Genomic DNA, 25,094 nt, shown 5'->3' on the forward strand with positions numbered 1-25,094 from the left:
CACATTAAGTCGGGTCATCTGATCATTGCAATCAAAAGCACCCTCCTGGGGCTTGCCTGGTCTCTCAGCTGTAAAGACTCCGCCTGCCAATGCAGGAGACACAGGCTCGATCCCTGATCCAGGGGGATCCCACGTGCAGGAGAGCAGCGAAGCCCGTGCACAACTATTGAGCCTGTACTCCAGAGCCTGAGATTCACAACTACTGAAGCCCCGGAGGCTAGAGCTGGTGTTCTGCAACAAGAAAAGTCACTGAATGAAAAGCCTGCGCACTGCAACTGGAGAGGAGCCCCTGCTTGCCGCAAACCAGAGAACATTCAAGGGCAGCAAAGAAGACCCAGCATAGCCATAAAAAAATAAATAAAAAATATTCATTGAAAAAAAGCACCCTTCTGGATGCAGGCCCCTTCTTCCCTGAGGCAGCCTGGCAAATGCAGAGCCCAGCAGTCCAAGTGTGCCATTAAGCCGCAAGGCAAGAATGACACCTGCCTCATCAGCCCCCATACACCCCCGCTGTCCTCCAATGGCTGTTTGTTGACACTGCCTCTCTTGAGCTGTTTGAACTTCGCAGGGAAGGCGGTTCTATGGTGCTGTGAGTCATCCTTCCGAGAAGCAGCCTTCATGCTAAGGCAGGGTGAAGATGTGTCTGTTCCCAGTACACACTGCCTCTTCTCCTCCCCCACAAAGGGCAGCTTTCCTCCGCAATCCATGCACATGCAGTTTATTCCTCACAGCACCAGCAGGTCCCAGGCCTGTTGCTTGCTGCTTCCAGTTATTCGCTTGGAATCAGAGCCGCTGGGAAGTCAAAACTAGCCTTACTCTACCAGCATGAAAATGAGATGCAGAAGCAGACTTTTGGCTTCACAGAGGGAAGGATCTGGGACTTTTCTCCTCTTCCTAAGAACATCAGGGCTCCTGCCTACATGGGTCTATGATTACACAGCCATTTGGAAATTCTGTGAATTGGAAGCAGCACTGTCATTGACTTCCTACAAAGAAGAGGCAGCGGGAGAAGTCTTCCGGCAGAGGGACACGGGGCCGCCATCTGGCTGGAAGTCACTGTATTTACATAAGTTGTCGCTTCCCTTCAGGTGGCGAGGAGCAGTGTGCCGGGGAAGGGATGCTAATGACCAAGGCCATGCTTGACAGCACATATTAATCAGGGTTTTATTTGATTTTTTTATTTTCTGTATTTTATAATGCTTTATAAAGCATTGTAAGGGACAGAGACTGACCTTCCCAGGCCTGGCTAATTCCTAAAGACAGCAGAAAAACGTGCCTTCAGTATGCCATTCTATGCAAACCAACCAACCCAAAGCCCATACCTCTACCCACTCCTTTATCTAACTTTCTCATACCATGCTGATGTTCCCCTGTCCTAAATCACCCCCAGGCCAGGTACCAGCCATATAGAGACCACCCTTGTAGCCCAGAGCCCACTCACATTATTCAGACTATACAATCCGGTGGTGGGTTAGACACTAAGTTGTGTCCAACTCTTTGTGACCTCAAGGACTGTAGCTCACCAGGCTCCTCTGTCCACAGGATTGTCCAGGCAAGAATACTTGAGTGGATTGCCATTTCCTTCTTTAGGGGATCTTCCTGACCCAGGGAATGAACCTGGTCTCCTGCATTGCAGGCGAATCTTCACTGACCAAACTACCAGGGAAGCCAGCCATAATACAATCCTAAACTCGTTCAAAGTGACCTACCATATGTGTCCATTCCTTCCCATGGAAACTGCAACAAAGGCTCTGGCCAGGCCCTCCCTTGCCTTCTTCACTCCTGATGTACCCAGGTTTCTCCCCAGGTGACCCTGCAGAGCAGGTGTGTCTCCTGCTTTTGGGAACTGTGAGTAATAAACTCTGCTTTTAAGGCAATTAAGTTTCCATGTCTGTCATCTTGCCATATCTGATTAAGCCAGAACAGACAGCAAGAGGAAGAGAGTATGATTGTAGGTAATGCCTACCACACTGCAAAGTAGGATTATTAGCTCCGTTTTCCATGTGCATAAAGTGAAGCTCAGACGGTTGAGTAACTTGCTGCTGTTGATTAACAGGGAATAGTGATCATGAGCTCAGGGTACTGCAGTCAACTTTTTTATAGAGATATATGAAATTTTAGAAATACTGTTATTTGGCAGGAGAGTTGAGTACTATTCATCAAAATTAAAAAGTTTTATTTTAGGAGGGAAATTTCTTAGGCTTAGTTAGTAGAGATGAAATATGTTCTGTGAGTCCACTCAGAGGAGCTATTGGGGAAAACTGACAGAATAACTCGCAGGAACTGGCCGGCATTACTGCATCAAATCTCCTGGGCTTTTTGTTTACATTCTTACAACCTCAAGAGGAGGCGAGCCAAGTTGGAATGTGGCCAGCGGAGCAGAGGGTCCAGCTGAGACTGAACTCACAGTCCCTCTCCAGGGTATCCCAGTGACAAAACAGGCCACCCCCAGCATGTCAGCGATGTGATTACATAAGGAAAACCACAAGCAAGAAGTAAACATTCATTAGGGGAAGAGCAGCACATGGTCTTACTGTTACTCATGTCTGGCCTGGGGACCAGCAGCACTGGCATCACTCAAGATGTTAGAGATGCAGAATCTCCAACCGCATCCCAGACTCCCCAAACCAGAATCTGCAAGTTAACAAGATCCTTGGATGCTTCACATGCATGTCACAGTTTGGAAAGCTCTGGTCTTTATAGTTCCACACTTGAGAATGGGGGACAGTGGGGAAACGATTAGGATGTGAGTGAAGGAGGAGATCAGAGATGGACTGAAGCTGTAACTGGAAGGACTCGTACTGAGTCTGTGTGTGTGGTGCCTCTTTGGTACCACAGACCCGATAGAGCTCCCACTGCTTTCCTGGTTAGGTTATCAGGGTTTTACCAACTCATCCTGGATAATCCTTTGTCATGGGAAGGGGGGTGATGTCACGTGCACTGTAGGCTTCTTTAAAAAATAATGTACATTTTCTCCCAGCACACCTCATAGCCTGTCTTCTGCATCAGCCACCCTGGCCTTAGACCTGTTATCTTTACCTTCCATCCCCTTCCCAACTGGCCTGTCTTCTGCACAACCTCCTGGCTTGCTTCCACCTTCTATCATTCTCCTTTTCACTACCCATCCTGAGTATCCTCACAAAATCCCAGAAGCTGGTTCTAGTCTCTGGAAACAAATTTGGCTGCATGAATCAGAAAACAAGGGACTTCCCTGGTAGTCCAGTGGCTAAGACCCCGGACTCCCAATGTAGAGGGCCCAGGTTCAATCCCTGGTCAGGGAACTAGATCCCATGTGCCACAACCAAAATTGAAGATCCTGCATGCTGCAACAAAGACCTGGTGCCGCCAAATAAATACTTTTTTTAAAAAGAAAAAAAAATAAAAAATAAAAAGTATCATAAGTATCCCAGGTCTGTTTCCCATATCAAAGTTCTGGAAGTCAGCTGTCCAAAGTTGGTACTATAGTCCCCTTATTCCTCCCACTAGGCCTTGTATAAAGCTGGGAGTGCACTCTGCTATCAGGTCCAAGACGGCTGCTGTAGCAAGGGCCTCATGTGTGGTCCCAGCCCAGAAAGGAGAAAACGGATGAGATGGGCCTAAATCCACCCTTTTAGGACATCTGCCAGGATTTTGCTGACATTTAGGATGCTGTTGTTGTTATCATTCAGTCTCTAAGTCATGTCTGACTCTGTGACCCCATGGACCGCAGCACACCAAGGTTCCCCTGTCCTTCACTATCTCCCCAAGTTTGCTCCAAATCATGTCCCTCGAGCTGGTGATGCTAACTAATCACCTCATCCTCTGCCACCCCCTTCTCTTCCTGCCCTCAATCTTTCCCAGCATTAGGGTCTTTTCCAGTGAGTCGGCTCTTTGCGTCAGGTGGCCAAAGTATCAGAGCTTCAACATCAGTCCTTCCAATAAATATTCAGTGTTGACTTCCTTTAAGATTGACAGGTTTGATCTCCTTGCAGTCCAAGGAACTCTCAAGGGTCTTCAGCACCACAACGTGAAAGCATCAATTCTTTGGCACTCAGCCTTCTTTATGGTCCAACTTTCACATGCATATATGACTACTGCAAAGCCACAGTTTTGACTATATGGAGGTAAGAATGTAAAAGACTTTTGATCCCATGGTAACAACAAGAAAAATCTGGACAAAAATTAAAATCTTTCTCAACAGGTCTAGCGAAGAGTAGAAGGAAGCCTTGATGAACTGAATTCCAAAAAGCCATTCATAGGGGAGCAGAGGGCCACAGCAACTGGCCTGCCTGAGAAAGGATGGGCAACCGGTCTGGGCATGTGTGGCAACATGGAGGGGAGAAACGGTCCAGGAATGAGGAGAGACCAGCTTAGTCTTAGCTGCCTGTGTAGCTGTCAGGATTGATCAGAGAAGCCAAACTACTACTATCAGAGAAACAGGGATTACTTTCATGAGTTTGACCTGACACAAGCTGGGGACCTGGTGAAGCAGACTCACAGGCTGTTGCCTCTGTAACTAGTATCAAGCCTTAAATCACCAGAGGTCAGCTAGACTGGCAGTCAGAAAGGAAAATTGAATGTGGACAAAGGAAAGGACAAATTAGAATCACAAGGATGAACTGAAACTTAGGAGGACAAACTGGAATCCACAGCTGTCACTCAAAGTTTCCAATCTGAATGCTCCAGATGATTTATAGGAAAAGCCAACAGCCTTTGCCTCAGAGGTACAGCTGACCTACAATTCAGAGAAGAAGTGTAGGCCCTCAAGGGAGCTAGAGAGCTGGCCATCAAGGTAGGCATTCCCGTTGTTCTCGCTAACCTTCCGAATGTCCAACAATGGACCTTCAGCTTCACTTCTGTCTGCAGGATCTTGTGCAAAATGTCTCCTGGGGCCTCAACTAACCTAGAAGTACAGAGAAGGAAATTCTCGGAAACTTAGTTCCAATTCAGCCAAACTGACAAAATACAGAGCTGCCATAGACCGTGTGCAGGCTGGCAGGAGGACATCTGAAAGAATCCCGGCAGGAATCTGAAAGAATCCCACGTGCAAAAATAAATTACTCAGTCCAACAATGCTGCCCTGTCAAAGCCGTTGCCAAAGAAGGAAGGAGTCATGAAGACAGGGCAGGTGAGCAGAGACAAATCTCTTAGTCCCACTCAGCTTCATGATGATCATGCTGGTTGGATGTGGGGGCCCTGAGAAGTTCGATGAATGCACAAAACCAAAAATATCTGAAACTCTAATCCAACCTCCTCCCAATTCAAATACTGATCAGAGAGAAAAGCTGGAAGACAAATGAGAATTTACTTTAAACTGTCGATCTAATTAAGGCAGCAGCCCAACCAGACTCAAGGAGGAATGACTGATTCAGTCTCTCATACTATCTGCAAGATCGAGGAGTGGGTTTGCCTGTTCTGGAAAACAAAGCAAAAATATTATACTTTATTCTCCAAACAAAAAAGATTATGAAACATGCAAAGAAGCTAGAATATGTAACCAAAAGTCAGAAAAATCATAGTCAATATAAACAGATCCACAGACAAATACTAGTTAATGGATTGACAGATAAGAAATTTATATCAACTCTTACAAATATATTAGGTTATAGGAAGAGATTAATATGGTGACTGAATATATGGGCTCATTCAAGATAAAAGGAAAAAAGTTAAAATTGAAAAAATTATAACAATACATTGTAGGATTTAAAGTGTATGTAAAAGTGAAATATGACAACAATAGCATGTAAGATGGGAGAGGAGTAAAGAAAGGTTCTTACATTATTCATGAATTTGAGGTAGACTATGATAAATTATACAGTCAGCAAAAGCAAGACTGGGAGCTGACTGTGGCTCAGATCATGAACTCCTTATTGCCAAGTTCAGACTTAAATTGAAGAAAGTGGGGAAAACCACTAGACCATTCAGGTATGACCTAAATCAAATCCTTTATGATTATACAGTGGAAGTGACAAATAGAGTCAAGGGATTAGATCTGACAGAGTGCCTCTTCAGGAACTATGGACGGAGGTTCCTGACATTGTACAGGAGGCAGGGATCAAGACCATCCCCAAGAAAAACAAATGCAAAAAGGTAAAATGGCTGTCTGACAAGGCCTTACAAATAGCTATGAAATGAAGAGAATCAAAAGGCAAAGTAGAAAAGGAAAGATATACCCATTTGAATGCTGAGTTCCAAAGAATAGCAAGGAGAGATAAGAAAGCCTTCCTTAGAAATCAGTGCAAAGAAATAGAGGAAAATAATAGAATGGGAAAGACTAAAGATCTCTTCAAGAAAATTAGAGATACCAAGGGAACTTTTCATGCAAAGATGAACACAATAAAGGACAGAAATGATATGGACCTAACAGAAGCAGAAGATATTAAGAAGAGGTGGCAAGAATACACAGAAGAACTGTAAAAAACAGATCTTCACGACCCAGATAATCACAATGGTGTGATCACTCACCCAGAGCCAGACATCCTGGAACGCGAAGTCAAGTGGGCCTTAGGGAGCATCACTAAGAACAAAGCTAGTGGAGATGATGGAATTCCAGTTGAGCTATTTCAAAACCTAAAAGATGATGCTGTGAAAGTGCATCACTCAATATGCCAGCAAATCTGGAAAACTCAGCAGTGGTCACAGGACTGGAAAAGGTCAGTTTTCATTCCAATCCCTAAGAAAAGTAATGCCAAATAATGTTCAAACTACCCCACAGTTGCACTCATCTCACACGCTAGCAAAGTAATGCTCAAAATTCTCCAAGCCAAGCTTCAACAGTATGTGAACCATGAACTTCCAGATGTTCAAGTTTGTTTTAGAAAAGGCAGAGGAACCAGAGATCAAATTGACAACATCCACTGGATCATCAAAAAAGCAAGACAGTTCCATAAAAACATCTACTTCTGCTTTATCGACTCCGCCAAAGCTTTTGACTGTGTGGATCACAACAAACTGTGGAAAATTCTTTAAGAGACGGGAATACCAGACTACCTAACTGCCTCCTGAGAAATATGTATGCACATCAAGAAGCAACAGTTAGAACTGGACATGGAACAACAGACTGATTCCAAATTGGGAAAGGAGTACATCAAGGCTGTATATTGTCACCCTGCTTATTTAACTTACATGCAGAGTACATCATGAGAAATGCTGGGCTGGATGAAGCACAAGCTGGAATCAAGATTGCCAGGAAAAATGTCAATAACCTCAGATATGCAGATGACACCACCCTTATGGCAGAAAGCAATGAACTAAAGAGCCTCTCAATGAAAGTGAAAGAGGAGAGTGAAAAAGTTGGCTTAAAACTCAGCATTCAGAAAGCTAAGATCATGGCATCTGATCTGATCACTTCATGGCAAATAGATGGGGAAACAATGGAAACAGTGACAGACTTTATTTTTTTGGACTCCAAAATCACTGCAGATGATGACTGCAGCCATGAAATTAAAAGATGCTTACTCTTTGGAAGAAAAGTTATGACCAACCTAGACAAATATTAAAAAGCAGAGACATTACTTTGCCAACAAAGGTCCATCTAGTCAAAGCTATGGTTTTTCCAGTAGTCATGTATGGATGTGAGAGTTGGACTATAAAGAAAGCTGAGCACCAAAGAATTGATGCTTTTGAACTGTGGTGTTGGAGAAGACTCTTGAGAGTCCCTTGGATTGCAAGGAGATCAAACCAGTCCATCCTAAAGGAGATCAGTCCTGAATATTCATTGGAAGGACTGAAGCTGAAGCTGAAGCTCCAATACTTTGGCCACCTGATACGAAGAGCTGACTCGTTGGAAAAGACCCTGATGCTGGGAAAGATTGAAGGCGGGAGGAGAAGGGGACCACAGAGGATGAGATGGTTGGATGGCATCACCCATGGGATGGACATGAGTTTGAGTAGGTTCTAGGAGTTGGTGATGGAAAAAGGGAAGCCTGGCATGCTACAGTCCATGGGGCCACAAGGAGTCAGACACAAGTGAGCGACCGAACTGATAATAAACTAAGAATGTATATTTAATCCCTAGAGAAACAATTTCAAAAGTATAAAGAGAGACAGCTGAAAATCCAATAGAAGATATAAAATATGAGGGAATTCCCTGGTGGTCCAATGGCTAAGACTCCATGCTTCCAATACAGGGGGCCTGGGTTTAATCCCTGATCAGGGAACTAGATTCCACATGCCACAGCTAAGAGTTCACATGTTACAGGTAAAGATCCTCAATGCTGCAACTAAGACCCAGTGAAGCCAAACAAATGAATGAATAAAAATATTTTTTAAAAAATGAAATAAGTACGGCTTGTCCCATCACTTCATGGGAAATAGATGGGGAAACAGTGTCAGACTTTATTTTTGGGGGCTCCAAAATCACTGCAGATGGTGACTGCAGCCATGAAATTAAAAGACACTTACTCCTTGGAAGGAAAGTTATGACCAACCTAGACAGCATATTAAAAAGCAGAGACATTACTTTGCCAACAAAAGTCTGTCTAGTCAAGGCTATGGTTTTTTCAGTGGTCATGTATGGATGTGAGAGTTGGACTGTGAAGAAAGCTGAGCACCGAGGAATTAATGCTTTTGAACTGTGGTGTTGGAGAAGACTCTTGAGAGTCTCTTGGACTGCAAGGAGATCCCACCAGTCCATCCTAAAGGAGATCAGTCCTGGGTGTTCATTGGAAAGACTGATGCTGAAGCTGAAACTCCAATACTTTGGCCACTGGATGCGAAGAGCTGACTCATTGGAAAAGACCCTGATGCTGGGAGGGATTGGGGGCAGGAGGAGAAGGGGACGACAGAGGATGAGATGGCTGGATGGCATCACCAACTCAATGGTCATGAGTTTGAGTAAACTCCGGGAGCTGGTGATGGACAGGGAGGCCTGGCATGCTGTGATTCATGGGGTCGCAAAGAGTCGGACACGACTGAGCAACTAAACTGAACTGAACTGAATCCAAAAAAAAAAAAAAAAAACAGGGAGAAAAGGAATAAAGAACAGATGAACCAAATAGAAAACAAATAACAGGAAGATTTGTTGTTGTTGTTAGTAGTCACTAAGTTGTGTCCTACTCTTTGTGACCCCATGGACTGTAGTCCTCCAGTCTCCTCTGTTCATGGGATTTCTCAGGGAAGAATACTGGAGTCCATTGCTATTTCTTTCATCAGGGGATCTTCCCGACTCAGGAATCGAACATGCATCTCCTGCATTGGCAGGCAGACTCTTTACTAAGCCACAAGGGAAGCCCTACAGGAAGATAAGCAAAACCATATCAATAATTTATATCACATGTAAATAGATTAAACACTCCTATTAAAAACTAGTGATTGTTAGACTAGATATAAAAACAAGACCAAACTATCTGCTGCCTACTCAGGAGACACACTTTAACTACAAAGATTAAATCTTTTGGGCTTCCCTCATAGCTCAGTTGGTAAAGAGTCCGCCTGCAATGCAGGAGACCCGGTTCGATTCCTGGGTCAGGAAGATCCCCTGGAGCAGGAAATGGCAACCCACTCCAGTATCCTTGCCTGCAGAATCCCATGGACAGAGGAGCCTGGCAGGCTACAGTCTATGGGGTGTCAAGCACAACTGAGCGATGCACACACTAAATGTAAAAAGATGGAGAAAAATAGACCATGAAAAAATAATTAGAATAATAATCATAAGAAGCTAGGCAAAGTAGACTTTATGATTAAAAAAATTACCAGAGATAAAGAAAAAATTCATAATGATAAAAGGGTCAATCCAATAAAAATGCAAAACTATCTTCAATGAATATGCAACAGAATTTCAAAATGCACATGGCAGAAATCAGAAAAGGGAGATACAGACAAATATATAACCACAAAAGTATATTTTAGCATTACCTTCTCAGGAATTCATAGAAGTAGATGAAGTATAAGTAGAAATACAGAAAATCTGAATAACACTATCAACCAGCTTGACTTAACTGACATTTACAAAATATACTAAACTGTGATACAAGTCTCAAATTTTTTTTTTAATTTTAAAATAATTCAGAATATGATTCTCTGATGAAAGGTAGTTAAATTAGAGATCAATAACTTAAAAATCTAGAAAACCTCTTAATATTTGGAAATTAAGCAGCACTCTTCTAAGCAATACATGGATTATGAAGAATTCACAGGAGAAATTAGAAAATATTTCCAACTGAATGATAACAGAGTGAATAGTTCATTCATAGAATTCTCACCTGCCAACTGAATGATAAAGAAAACACAACTTATCAAATTTATGGGATGTGGCAGAGTACTTAGAAGGAAATTTACATCCTTAAATGCTTATATTAGAAAACAAAGATTTAAATCACTAATCTAGATCTCCACTATAAGAAGTTATATATTAGAATGAAGGATACAAAATTAGTAGAAGGAAGAAAATAATAAAGAGTAGAAATCAATGAAATAGAATATATATGAACACTAGCAGATTTAGCAACATCATAGGATACAAGGAAAATATACAAAAAAATTAGTTGAATTTCTACATACTGGCAGCCTATAATGTTTAAAATGAAAAATTTAAAAGAATAACATCTGCAATAGCATTAAAAAAAATACTTAGAGGCAAATTTAACAAGAGACATGCAAAACTCCTTCACTGAAAATTATAAACACTGCTGAGAGAATTTTAAAAAGACCTTAAAAATGGAATGACATACCGTGTTCATGGATTATAAACATTTGGTATTATTAAGATATTAATTCTTCCCAGATTCAATAGAATCCCAGTAAAAAATTCCATTTCTGTAGAAATTGAAAAACTGACTCTAAAATTTATACAGAAATAAATATGAAGGACTTAAACTAGTCAACGCAATTTTGGAAAAAATTTTTGGAAAACTCACAGTACTTGTTTCAGATAAAGCCACAACAATCAAGATAGTGTGGGATTTGCATAAAGACAAAAATATGAGTGGAACAAAATCAAAATTCAGAACTAGACCCAAATATATACTAACAACTTACTTTTGCCAAGACATTAAGACAGTTCCTTATGTGTGTATGGACGGGGGTGTCTTTCCAACAAATTATTTTGCTGGTACAACTAGGCATCCAGTTGGTGGGGGAAAAAAAAAGTGAACCTCCATCCCTACCTCATCCCATATGCAAAAATCAGTTTAAGATGGGTCACAGACTCTAACATAAAAGCTAGCATTGTAAAACTTCTAGGAGAAATCATCTGAGAACAGCTTCACAAATTTGAGGTGGAGAAAGTTATTAAAGAGCACACAAAAATTGTAAGCCATTAAAAAGGATATTCATCTCTTCCATTTTATCATAATTAAATATGTCTGCCCTTTTGAAAAACACTGTTAAGAAAGCCACTGACTGGAGAAAATGCATGCAAAATACATTTCCAATAAAGGAACACCACTTCTGCTTGGATCTAAATGATTAGAATTTAGTCACATGGCCACACTTAGCTGTTAGGAAGGCCAGAAAAGTCTAGTTTTATTCCAAGTAGCTTTGTGCTCAATTAAAATTGCTTTTCTTGTTACTGTAGAAGAAAGTAGAGACTTGATTTAGTGGCCCAGCTAACTTATCTCTGCCATTGGCCAACAGAGCAAATAAAGGATCTTTTTTTTTTTTTTTTTTTTTTTGAGGGAGAGGAGCACAAAGATGATGTCAAATACTTATAATAATTTAATGTCTTCTAATTTTTGCTATTATGCTCCTCTCTAATTTTTCAGTGTTCCCTTTTCCTTACTGTAATCAGGCAAAGTCAATCTTTCTACAGTGACTATAACCTTGAGAACCTGCCAAGGGCACACTAGTGACAAATAGAAGGAGGACAGAGGAAGGAGGGCTGGGAAGGAAAATGAAACAGCCTTGAAAGTGTGAATGAAAACCTTCCCAGCAGACACCACATGTGTGATTCCTGCCGCCTTCTAGTTAGAGGAAACCACCACCTTTGTGTTTAAAGCTTGGCTTGCCTTCTGTTGGGGGCCATACTGGATTTTGCTGGTTCTAATCTATTCTGCAAGACGCAGCAACAGTAGCATCCCCTGTGCCTGGAAGTGTTCTGACCTTTCTGGGCAATGCTGGGAATGTCTGCCACAAACACAGGAGATCTTCCTCTCCAGAGATAGTCCAACATGGACGCTGCTAGGATTTTCCTACAGAGAATCTCATTCCATAGGCAGGTACTGAAGAAGAACGCGACTTTATTTCCCATGGGAACCATGCTTGGCTGACTTTCTTGCTGCGTGTAATCCTATACCAGTGCTTTCTCAGTGAGACAACAAACATTTATTGAGCTCCTGCTTTGCCTGGCTCTGGAGTCAAAGCTGAGGATACAGACAAAGCACAGAACTGTAGCCTGGGGTTGAGAGTCAACCTCCTGTTCCCTGCCCACCCTCTGGAGGGAGCCCTTTTGACACTGATGTCAGCCAGAACTGCACCTAAGATCCCTAGAATCAAGCTCTTTGGGAATGAACCCCACTCTATTTCCTTATTCCATTCCCCCCAAACTGGCCCATCCGCCCAGGGTTTCAGCCTACTCTGCTTGAGTCAGACACAATCTCTTTCCCAGTATAGAAGGATGAGAGATGAGCAAGGTCTGCTTGATGAAACCAGTCCATGGGCTGCTTCCAAGATCTGGCTGCAAGGAGAATGGACTGGAAATTGCACAGTCATTATCTTTGCAGACAACTCTCTCCTCCCCATCTTTCTAACATAATGAATTGCATGGAGAGCTCAGCTGTCATGAAAGCTTTAGAATTTCAGCCCCACTGTCTTCCAGGACATCCTTAGAGGTTATCTCGGCAAGGCAGGTGGAGGAGGAAAGAGAAAAGCTTAACCCTATAAGAATAATTATGATGTATTATTAGCAACTGATGACAATCTAATGCAGGATTTTCAATATAGACACTGCTGGCTGTAATTTTTCTCTGTCATATGCACATACACACAAAGGCTACATTTAATGACTCCGAAATTGAGAGCAGTTTCTCAAACTAAATTTAGTTCCTTGGAAGCAGTGTCTTAATACAGAGCATTTTAATAAAATACAGACACAGTCTGAATGTTGGAGACACTTTTCGGGAAAGATGAAAATGTTCTGATTAGTATGTTTACATGATAAGACCACTAGTTGGCATTAGTATTGAGTTTACATGGTCATGCTAAATGCATTATGTGTAGAAATCAGAGTGGCACTCCATATGGCAGAACTACTTTTGCCCATAGGATGATCACGGTAAGCAATTTGCAGGCAGCTAGCCTACTTAGTTTCTCTGTCCTCAGCCTCCAGCACAACATTGGACGCAAGCAGAGGTCTGATAAATGATTGCTGGCTGGATAGATGGATGGATGGATGGACTGACAAAGATGCAATTTTAGTAGTTTATTTTAATGTGTTGGAAATCACTCTTGTGACTAAAAGGCTAAAAGGCTGGGGATATGAATTCAAAGCACACTGAAGTGATTGCCTGGAGTATGTTTGACTTAGTTAAAAAATATCCATACTTTTGTCTGTAAACCAGTCTTTTGTGTCTCTCTGTCCTAGCCAGATTTGGAGCACACACAAAAATAGAAACTTCTAAGGCATTTATTGTCTTTCTTTGAGCTCCCTCCCCCAGAGGAGACCCTGGGGCAAGGATTGAGGTTCAGTTCAGTTCAGTAGCTCAGTAGTGTCCGGCTCTTTGCAACCCCATGGACTGTAGCACGCCAGGCCTCCCTGTCTATCACCAACTCCTGGTGTTTACTCAAACTCCTGTCCATTGAGTCAGTGATGCCATCCAGCCATCTCATCCTCTGTCATCCCCTTCTCCTCCCGCCTTCACTCTTTCCCAGGATCAGGGTCTTTTCCAATGAGTCAGTTCTTCGCATCAGGTGGCCAAAGTATTGGAGCTTCAGCTTCAGCATCAGTCCTTCCAATGAATATTCAGGACTGATGTCCATTAGAATGGATCTCCTGGTTGGATCTCCTTGCAGTCCAAGGGACTCTCAAGAGTCTTCTCCAACACTACAGTTCGGTACAGGTGGTTTATTTAGAAGGTGATCCCAGGAAATGCAAGTGAGGAAGAGGACAAAGTATAAAAGGATAGAGAAAGAAAATTATTCATGAGTGGGTTACTGCTGTGGGCAACTGAGGCTCAGTCTCACTGAAGACACCCTGAGAAATCACATGGACCACGTCCTGGAATTTTCCCACAGGACAGAAAGCTGGACACTCACAACATCCCATCCCCCAGTGGCTGAAAGAAATCCCTGGACATTCACACCTTCACCCCCTGGATTGCCCCTGCCTTTAGCAGAGTGAATTCCAGGTGCTGGAAAAAAACCCGTGATCAGAGAACACTTTGACACGCAGGCACTCAGGAGGGCAACTGGGAACTCACAACTGCAGGTGAACCTAGGTGATGGTGGGGGGAAGCATCAGCAGCATCCCTAGAGCATTTTAACAGGAAAAGATTCAAGACCAGGAATTAGATACGTTCACGGGAAGGCCTAGAGCAGCCTTCCTAAACTGGCCTCCAGGAATGACTCCCAGATGAGCAGAACTGACCCACCAGCAGACCTTTGCTCTCTGAGGCCACCACTGCTACTGCTGTGACCATCACAACTCTCTCCACGACCAAGAGGCTATGGAATGGGCTTTGCAGTATGGCTGCAGAAATCCTCACACTTCCATGACCTTGTTTAGTATCAGAAAACAGCCTAAAAGGGCAAGAAGAAGGCTTCTGCCACTGTTCCCCTGTCCCAGTCTTGTACACCTGCATCTAAAATTGACAGGCCCTGCTTCACATGCAGAATTAGAGCTGTCAGGGAGTCTGGAGAATGTGTTGTGTAGCTTCTCAACCTCCTGAACTGGAATGAGGCAGAAAGAAGCTTGGGGAAACCAGTGAACCACGCTCCCTAAGGACCTCCCCTTAGCCTGTGGTCCCGTCACCACCCAGAACCCCTCTCAGAGGGGGAGCACACCTGTGGCCTCTGCTCCTACCCATGGAACCTGGTACAACAAGGTAAGAAGACGCGAGACTGCCTGCTCTTCTCTCCTGCCACGTGAAACTTCTTTCAGTTTCTCAAAAATGCTTAATTCTCTCCAGCCACAGGCCCTTTGCACCCACTACTCCCCTGCTGGAATGGTCTCCCCACTTCTCCCACTATACACTTCTAGGTTCTGTTATCCTTTGAATTGCAGCTCAAACAACACCTCCTCCAGGAAGACTTCCTTGACTCCCCTATTTCAACTTCCCTGATCAGAGCCTCACTTAGACTATAGCACTTGCAGACTATTAGCTGATCTTGGGTTTCTCTTATCAGCCATACCCTGTGTCAGTGTGCCCAGGAGTCTTTTTCACCTGGGGCTTACAGGTCTAGACTGAATCGAGTTCAGGCTAACCCTCAGACTGTCTCACCCCCACAGCCGCAGTCCTTTTCTCAAAGATGCACTGAAGCTGAGAATAACCTTCATGATGCTTCCTTCAAATACACATTTAAGTACCCTGGCATCACAGTTTTTTTTCCTATAAAACAAGGTAGACAAAAACTCAGTCCTGGCTCTGACACTAGTCCTTTCACCTGAAGCAAGTTACTTCATCTCTGAGAGCCTTGGTTTGCTCATCTTTAAGTGGGGATAATAAATACCAACCTTGGCTAGATGCTAGAAGACCTAATACAATAATGTAAGTGAGACAGGAAGCCATTGCCTAATACCCAAGTATGCATTTTCACCATCGTTGTTAGCCCTCAGGGGGCGGGGCACTTAGGGTCTTCATTAGGTAGCCTGTGATGCCAGCATTCGGGGGTTTTTGTCTTTTTTGTGTAGGGTGTGGTTTTTTTTTTTTTTTTTTGTCTCTCTCTCCTTACTTTTTTAAAATTTTTTATTTTTTGTTAAAGATGTCATTTCCAATTCTTCCTCAGGAGAACAGGGGTAATTTTTGAGGCTCTGAACAGAAGACAGAGAGAGAGAGCTGGGAATCCTTATGGACTGTTTGCTGCACCGTGCTCTCACCGGCTGCACGGAGCCCTGGGGGAGGGCAGAGAACGTTGATTCCCTTTTTGGAAAGTGATGTCGAAAGATTTATCAAAAGCCAGAGGCACATCTCCACCTTTTGGCCCAATAATTCCTTTTGTGGACTACATGCTAAAGGAGTAAAGTAAATGAAAACAAGAGGTTTTCATTGTGAAGATATTAGTTGCAGGAGCCCAAGACTGGAAACCCCCTCAATTACCAAGAGCAGAGGAGCAGTTCAGGAAACCAGCACACAGATTTTGCAGTCATTAGAAGAATCACTGTGAAGTCTCTGCAGAAACGTGGAAAAACATTTCTGCACAATGTGAAGAGAAAAAATCAGTGTTGGACAGGGGTCAGCCCGACACCACAGCACACAGAAATGAAAAGCATTGCTTTGGAAAAGAAGAAGATTAAGAGAATTTTTTTAATGTTCTTTAGTGTTCATTTTAATGCTATGCTGTTTCCACAAGTTTAAAATAACCAGCCTACTGGGCACCTTCTAGCAGATGAGGGGGAGCAAAGAGAAACCCCATCCCCACGAACAGGAATGGGGAGGTCCTTCCTTACTGCAGCTGTGCTGATATGCGGACGTCCATGTCTTGGATAAGACTCTGGCACCGGCAAGGCAAACACTATCAACGAGACTAACTCAGTTAGCAGGGAAAATCCTTCAGACTAGAATGAGGTGGAACATTTAACGTCACTTAAAGGGCCATAAACCATGATGAGACAACAGTCTAGGTCCTCCCATGCTGATGTGCCAGAAGTGGAGGGGGGCCTACTCCGGGTAGGAGGGAGGTATGGAGAGAGGTGGAAAGCAGCCAGAAATGTGTCACCCAAACATTTTAGGGACAAGGTCCAGAGAGCTATCTGCAACTTAGCCCAGCATTCACAGTTGATGAACTATGTAAGTGTTAATATTTCTCCCCCAGGCTTGAACAAGAAGCTGACTCAGGGCTGTTCATGCTATGAACATACCCGGACATTACCTATGTAATGTTTGGACAATACCAAACATTACCTATGATATTCAGAAACATAGAAACATTCTCAAAGCTACAACTTGGGAACTAACGTGTGCTCAACAGTGGGGAGCTTCAGTTAACCATGATTCTAGGCTTTTAAGGTAAGGAGGCAAACAATGAAATCTAAAAGAAGAAAAAAAAGAGAGAGTGAGAGGGCAAGAGGGAAGGAGAGAGGGAGGGAGGAAGGGATCTAAAGGCATTCATACCCCAGTTGAGGTCAGGATGTGTTTAACCCATTTTCCTGTTGCTTCTATCCTTAAAATACAGCAAAAAAAAAAAAAGTCGGTGTTCAGAATGGTGCTTCTGAGGCCTTGCAGTGTCCTCGGTATCACAGACGGCCAGAATGACAGCTTTTTTCAGGAATAGACAAGAGAAAGCCTGAGAGGTCGGGGAGCTGTTCTCAGGAATGCTCAGGAGCAGGAAGTGGGCCCACGGCACCTGGAAGGACTGTGATGCCAAGGGCGGGGCCCTCAGTCCTGAAGCAAAGGAGGGACGGGGGGACACAGGTCCGTAGAAAACGAAGCCAAGGCATGGTCTCCTGCAACACAGGTGGGATGGCAGGGGGCAGCAGAGCCGCGAGTGGGGGTCTGAAGGTGTGGGGACAGCAGGCATGAGATATCAGAGAACTGCTTCTCATCAGGGCTGAGAAAACCCCTCACAATCCAGTGTCTGCTTGTTCTGGACCATGTTCACTTGAGCCAGTTTGAAGATGCCCCGTTGTCAGGCCATGGGCCCTCGTGTTGTCTGGAAAAGATGATCATTATCTTTCATCTGGGGCTCCCCCAGGAGCAGCCCCGTGATAAGGATGGGCAGTGTGTTGGGGAGTAGAGGACAGATGAGCAGACCAGGAGGGACGTGAGGTCAACAGGAAGGCTAATCCCTAACCCTCACCCTCGCGCATCAGTGGTGCTCTCTCAAGCCGGCTACCACTGTAGGTGACTGAGACTTCATCCCCCCGGGGAAACTCTGGGAGCCAGTGTTAGACACAAAGCCCAGAGTCAGACGGGTGAGGGTGGACTTCCCTGGTGGTCCAGTGGTTAAGAATTCACCTGCCAAGGCAGAGGACACAGGTTCAGCTCCTGGTCTGAGAAGATCCCACACGCCACAGGGCAAAGAAGTCCATGGGCCACAGCTACTGAAGCCCGCGCACGCTACATACAGCCCGTGCCCGCCGCCGAGAGAAGCCACTGCAATAAGAAGCCTGCGCACCGCAGTGAGGAGGAGCCCCCCGCTCCCTGCAACTAGAGAAAGCCCTCCCAGCCACGAAGACCCAGTGTAACCAAAAATAAAGAAGGGTGAGAGGCCAGGATATTTAAAGCCACCAGCCACTGGTTGAGGGCCACAGAGGCAGGGGGCAAGAATTCCCCAGTCTTTCCAGCAAAAGCATAATGGGCAAGCAAAATGATTTCAGTGCCACAAAAAGAATGCCCTCAGGAGCTGGCTGTTGGAAGTTGGTTCCTCTTGCCCTAGTGCAACAAAGGATGATGGGATGTGGGTGGGTCTTGGTAGCACCAAATTCAAAGGTTGTGTGATTCAGTGATGCCATTGGTAAGTTCTTAATAGCCCTTCCAAGGGGTCAGCCAGTTCCACCAACAGTTTCCCCCAATAATCGGGACTCATCATCTACCTCCCAAGGCAGCCCAACATGTCATTCTCAGAGAGCTCTCTGGAGTGGGAAGTTTGCCTGCCCTCTGGGGAATTGATGTCAGCTCCCACCTGCTGCTCTTAGCATGCCCTCTAAACCATGCAGGACCGCAGGAAGCCCTCTTCCCCCAGGAATTCAATTCTCTTCTCGATGGTATCCTTAACTCAGAGCCAGCCAGCAAAGCCAGCAAATGTGCTTTTGGAAGAACCCCAACAAGGACCGTTCATACCAGAGAAAGATTTTAGTTAATTAGTACTGAAGTTCAAGTAATCAGATGAGTCTGCCCCTAGCCCTTCTGGTGAATGAAACTTCCACTGTATGGGAAAGCAGTTATCACCAGGTGGGCCAGGGGCTGATAAAATATGAGGCTTAAATTCAATATCAAGATGAAAGTCAAACGAAGGCTCCCCAGGAGAAAAGGCGCTCTGCTTTCAAAAGCCTGGAGAGGAGAATATTGCCTTTCAGCAAATAGTACTTCTAATTTGATCCTGCAAAGATTCCTGCAAAGAGGAAGGCAATGATATGTCAGGAGAATATGGCTTGTGTACACTTCTATACGTATTTTTTTTATCATGGCTACATTCTTCAGGATCTCAGTCATCAATTATTGGTGACAGGCAGTCAATTATTTATCTTTCAAGAACATTACCACTTACTCCCACTTATATATCTTCCCTGCATTATGGTGGGTACAGGATCATCTATTTTCTCCTCCCTTCCAAACCCTTCTGTCATTTGCTGCCCAGCACTCAGTGTAACATTGCAGAATGATGGGCTTTGTGAGGGAGGAAGAGGAATTACTTGAGGTTTTTTTTCCCCCCTCACCAAGGGATGTCCAAAAGGGCACCAAAACTGACATTTCATTCAGCCTAATGTCGGGGCCCAGTGGGTGGAAATTCACCTCTGTGTGTTGGGTGTTGCTGGGAAATGCCCAGAGAAAGTGAAACAGCTCAAAGCACAATCGTATCCCCCACCCTCAAATCCCCTGTTCAGAAAACAGAAGCAAGTTTCTGCCATGAAAATCATTTTTGCTTAAAACACGAGCCTGAAATAATTGCATACTTGTTGGGGATTGACAGTTGAGTTTTCTTCCTGAATTTTGCTCTCTTTTGACAGTAGCAAATAAGTAGGTAGAGAAATGCAATCTCTTGGGGCTTTTAACAAGGGAAACAAAAAAACCACAGTAGGAAAATCGCACCAAAGAGCACAGCAATATTTCCATACTTTGCTGCACTTAAGAGGAGAAAATGGTTATTAAAGGTAACAGAGTTGTTTCACAAACAGTGGTTCTATTTCTGGGTCTCTCACTTGCCAAAAGCCTCAGCCCACAGTCACTGAAAGTGGGGGAATGCCAAACCTGGGTTTCCGTAACGGGCCTTGCAGACACTTGGATTTATTCTTAATGGAGCCTTGCTGCATTTTTTTACATTATGCAGCATGTAATTAGCTATTAAATGACTTAGAGATAAACAACTCAGATTTGTTGGGCCTGATGCCTGATGAATGATTTCATGGTGTTCTTTCAAATCAGTACTGTGTTGACTGTAATTTAGTGGTGGATTTGAGGGGGGCAGGGGGTTGGAGGAGAGAGGGGTTAAGGATCTCCCAGTTTGAGAACCTGAAATGACAATGCAATACTAACTTAATTACAAACCTTTTAACCAACCCACAGCCTCCTAGACAGTTCAGGGCAGCACAAGCTGAATTCAATCTCTGCAAACAGTGCTTCAGACTCTCTCAGGTCTTCTGCTCATCAAAACAAACCAAAAAGCCCACAAACAGGCCCCCTTTTTCTGTAAAGTCAGGAGATTAGGGGGGAAAAGGGGTGCTGAATTTTCCATCAAGTGGCACAAATGTAGGAAAGTCCTACGTAAATCCAGAATGGCTGATGCTGGGAGGACGAGATAATTTGAAACTGAAATCTTAATCTGCATTTTGTTCTTGCTGCACTTTTCATGTACCCACGGCCTGCAGTAAAGGTTGCTTGCAGAACATCTCACCAGAGCCCAGCTCATGAGTGGATGCTGCTAGATGATCTGGGAGGTGAGAAGAGAGAGCTGAGTCTCTGAAGAGGGGAGAACAGGATGGGCAGAGAGTCTAGGAGGGGAAGTGGGCAGGAAGACAGAGGTCTGCAGGTTCTGGAGGCAACCCCAAAGCCGCCCAGAGGACCTCTGGGGGAAGCGACCAAGAAGATCACCCAAGGACTGGCTGGGGCTGCTTGAGGCACTGGGACCCCCAAGTGTGGGCAGCAGTAAGGACTGCAAGAGACTTTGCTCAGCCTGAGACCCCTGGTACCTGTACCCGGCATGGACCAGGAAAAGGAGCCACAATCAGGTCAGAAGTCCTCACCAGCCTGGCAGGATGAGGGGCTTAGAGTCAAATTAACATGGGTATAAAGAGATGTTGGGGCCACTTGTTACACAACGAAGCTTGTGGGGGCAGCAGTCGTGGCCACCACATTTTCTCGTCCTGATTGCTGCCTCTGGGACCTTTGTCTTCTCCAGTGATGCTGTTATCACCTGTAAGAAGATTCCAGGCTGGAATACGATGACCATGACTGCAGGCGACTCCAGCATGGCATAGAATGACAGAGGGCAAGCCTGTCAAGGACTGGATCAGGACCAAGTCCCACCATCCCCTCCTCTCCTCTTCCCATGACTGCAGGAACTCCCAGCTTTGGGTGTCTTCTCTGACCCCTACTCTGGAGCTCAGTTCCTCTACTCCCTCCAAAGCAGGCCCACCCTGAACCCAGGGCCCTTGATCAGAACCCTGGCTTCCAACTCACAGCCATCCACAGAGATCTTGCCCTCAACATAGATCCATTCAGTCATTTATTCACTCAAGAGCTATTTTTAAACACTTAGCACTGTGCCAGGCATTCAGAATCCAACAAGTAACTAAAATAAAGCCCCTGCTCTCCCAGGCCCCTGAGACAGCTCTCTGTGATTCCACAGAGACTGGAGCCTAAATCCTGACCAGCAGCCCCAGTGGTCGGGTTAGAGCCCCCCATCACCTCTTTGCCCCTGCCCTGCCCACCCCCACCCTGAGTTCAGGTCCCGCAGTACCTTGCAATACAAAACCCAGCACTGGTAGGGAACAAGCGTGGCTGCCATCTTGAAATGGAGAGGGCATGACAATTAGCCCAATAAGAGCAACGTATAAGTTAATATCTCAGTAAATCATTGTAACACCACACAATTACAGAAGAACGCAGTGCCAAGCAGCACAGGGCACACTCAAGGCAAGAGAGAGCCTTCTAGGCTGGGAGTGGAGGACTGAGCTAAATGGGAGGGGGTAAGTGGAGAGTCCCAAGCCCAGAGATGGAGTCCATCATGATTTTCATCTCTGAAGATCTGCACTTTGAATGATGGCATATACTGAGCAGGAAGACAGGAGAAAGCAACCAGCTGTTGCTTGGACATTGCTGACAGGAATGAAAGTGGCACAGTCTTTTTAAAAGCAATTTGTCAAAACATTTCAAGAGCCATAAAAACCTTATCACCTTTGATCCAGTAATCTTACTTCTGGGAATATATCTGTCAGGATCAAATTCAAAAACACAATAAGAAGGAAAACAATAGGTTATGATACATGAGCGCTTTCTCTATGCCAGACACTATTCTAAATACTTAAGTGTTTTCTCATTTAATTCTCATAAGCCTATGAGAACAATACTATTTTTATGCCCATTTTGTCATAGATGATAAAACTGAGACAGAGTTTGACAACTTTTGTATAGCAGTAGGGCCAGGATCCAAACCTAGAGACAGTCTTAATTACAACTCTACCCTGCCTCCCAAAGATCAAGGAAATTCTATGTAGCTTATGTATATTGAGGGAACAGAGGAAACATGTTTTATACCCAATAATATGCGGTGATGAGCTGTGGGGATGCCTGCTGATAGACTCCTATACAGGCGTGGACCCAATTATAATGAAGACTATGGGGCATTAGTGGTTAAAAAAAAAAAACAACCTGCCAATGCAGGAGACATAAGAGATACGGGTTTGATCCCTGGGTCAGGAAGATCCCCTGGAGGAGGGTATGGCAACCCACTCCAGTATTCTTGCTGGGAAAATCCCATGGACAGAGGAGCCTGGCAGGCTACAGTCCACGGGGTCGCAAAGAGTTGGACATGACTGAAGCGACTTAGCACGCACGCACATGTGGCACCATGGGGAATGTAGACAATAGCAACAAGAAGGGATGTCTGCTCTGAATCCAGAGGAATCAGTAAAAATAATCCAGTTTGGTTAGAGAAATACTCAGCTCCAAGCAAAGGAATGCGGACACAGGAAGGAACCTGATGTGTTCAGGGAACCAAGAGGTCTTGGAATGGCTGAGCCACAAAGACCAGAGGGGAGCAGTCAGAGATGCAGCCGAGGTGGAGGGCAGAGGCCAGTGGCCTACGAGGAGGCGGTCATGTCTCTGAGCAAGAGATGGTGGGAGGGGTCCCAGAGCCACATGGGCAACAGAATTGACAGGGCTTGGTGGTGACTCACGTGTGCAAGTAAGTGACAGCAGACTCTGGGTTTCTTGGTGAATTGCGCTTGCTGTTCAGAGACAGAAAATGTGATAGGAGGCAGGGACAACCTTGCTGATGATAGCCTGAGCTTCTTCAAAGAACTGGCTGGGACTGCCCTGGTGGTCCAGTGACTGAGACTCTGTGCTCCCAGTGCAGGGTGCCAGGTTCAACCCCTGGTCAGGGAACTAGATCCTGCATGCCACCACCAAGAGTTTCCATGCCGCAACTAAAGATCCCACATGCCACAACTAGGATGGAAGATCCTGCAGCACTAAGAGCTGGCTCAGCAAAATATAAATAAATATTTAAAAAAAAGAAAAAAAAAAAACTGTGTGGTTCCAGATATTCCCAGATGCCCTGAGAGCCTATGTATTATTCTTTAGTAGATTCACACATATAGACATGTATTTGTATGGGTGGCTCTAGTGGTAAAGAACCCCCCTGCCAATGCAGGAGACGTAAGAGATGTAGGCTCAATCCCTGAATCGGGAGGATCCTCTGGAGCAGGGCATGGCAACCCACTCAAGTATTCTTGCCTGGAGAATCCCATGGACAGAGGAGGCTGTCGGGCTACAATCCACTGGGTCACAAAGATCAGACATGACTAAAGCGACTTGACACACACACATATACTACAATATTACACTTTGGCATTTGCAGCTATCAAAGTTGAGACAGCCTAGATGAGATGTAAATTAACACATGTTGAAGTACAGCCCAAGCATTAGTTAAAGGAAAAAAACAGCCTTAAGATTGCTGGAGAAGATATAAGCATCATTGCATGTGACCTGGTTCAACATATAAATGGCAGATCATTCAAGTCCCACAGCAATTCCAGGGACAAAGTACACGTCACCACTGGGACGACCTGCCCTCCCCGAGCTGTTTCAGAGCAGTTTGATGTCAACCGTAAAATTCCAACCTTAAAATTCCTTCTAAGGGTCAGCCCATTAATGTCCCCTAGGGCCCAGTCCCTCCCCTAGGGGTGCCCCTTGCCATAGGACCAGCAACAATGGCCTTTGAAATGACCTTGCCATGTGGTGAGCAACATGTCCCAGGTAGAGCGGGAATGTCATGGCCCCAGGGCCATCAAGGTTCCATGGATGACTTGCTCCTGCCCCCACACAGAGGCCCTCCTCTTGAGGGCAGCTGGGGAGTTGGTCCTGAGTGACCCCAAAGGCCAGGGCTGACCTCTATTTTCCTTTCAGATTCCTGTCCCTGAGACCCAGGCCATTCCAGACTCTCTTGTCTGGAAGTCTTTGGGAAGAAAATGGATGCCCTCTACTTTCCCCATCAGGTTGAGGCTGCTGGGATCACTAGAGTCCCGTAAGTTTCCTCAAGATGGTGGAGCTGGATAGGGCCATAGGGACACCTGGCCCAACCAGGTCCTTTTATCAAAGGGGAAACCAAGTCCCAGAGACATCGCTTTGCTGACAAAGGTTCATATAGTCAAAGCTATGGTTTTTCCAGTAGGCATGTACGGATGTGAGAGCTGGACCAAAAAGAAGGCTGAGCACCCAAGAATTGCTGTTCTCAAATTGTGGTGTTGGAGAAGACTCTTGAGAGTCCCTTGGACTGCAAGGAGATCAAACCAGTCAATCCTAAAGAAATCAACCTGACTATTCATTGGAAGAACTGATACTGAAGCTGAAGTTCCAATACTTTGGCCACCTGATGCAAAGAGCCAACTCATTGGAAAAGACCCTGATGCTGGGAAAGATTGAGGGCAAGAGGAGAGAGGGGCGACAGAGTATGAGATGGTTGGGTGGCATCACCGACTCAATGGACATAAGTTTGAGCAAACTCCAGAAGACAGTGAAGGACAGGGAAGCCTGGTGTGCTGCAGTCCATGGGGTCACAAAGAGTCGGACTCGAATTAGTGACTGAACAACAAAGGCCCAGAGAATAGATCAGACCCAACCAACAACACACAAGAGGGACTGAAC

General features: G+C 44.8%; 1 pseudogene; it reads left to right on the forward strand.

Moving 5' to 3' along the window:
- The window catches only part of LOC133069905 (microtubule-associated tumor suppressor 1 homolog), a 97,689-nt pseudogene that overhangs the window by 30,458 nt on the left and 42,137 nt on the right, over window positions 1-25,094 (forward strand).

This window comes from Dama dama, chromosome 15 (assembly GCF_033118175.1).
Source record: "Dama dama isolate Ldn47 chromosome 15, ASM3311817v1, whole genome shotgun sequence".
Lineage (NCBI taxonomy): Eukaryota > Metazoa > Chordata > Mammalia > Artiodactyla > Cervidae > Dama > Dama dama.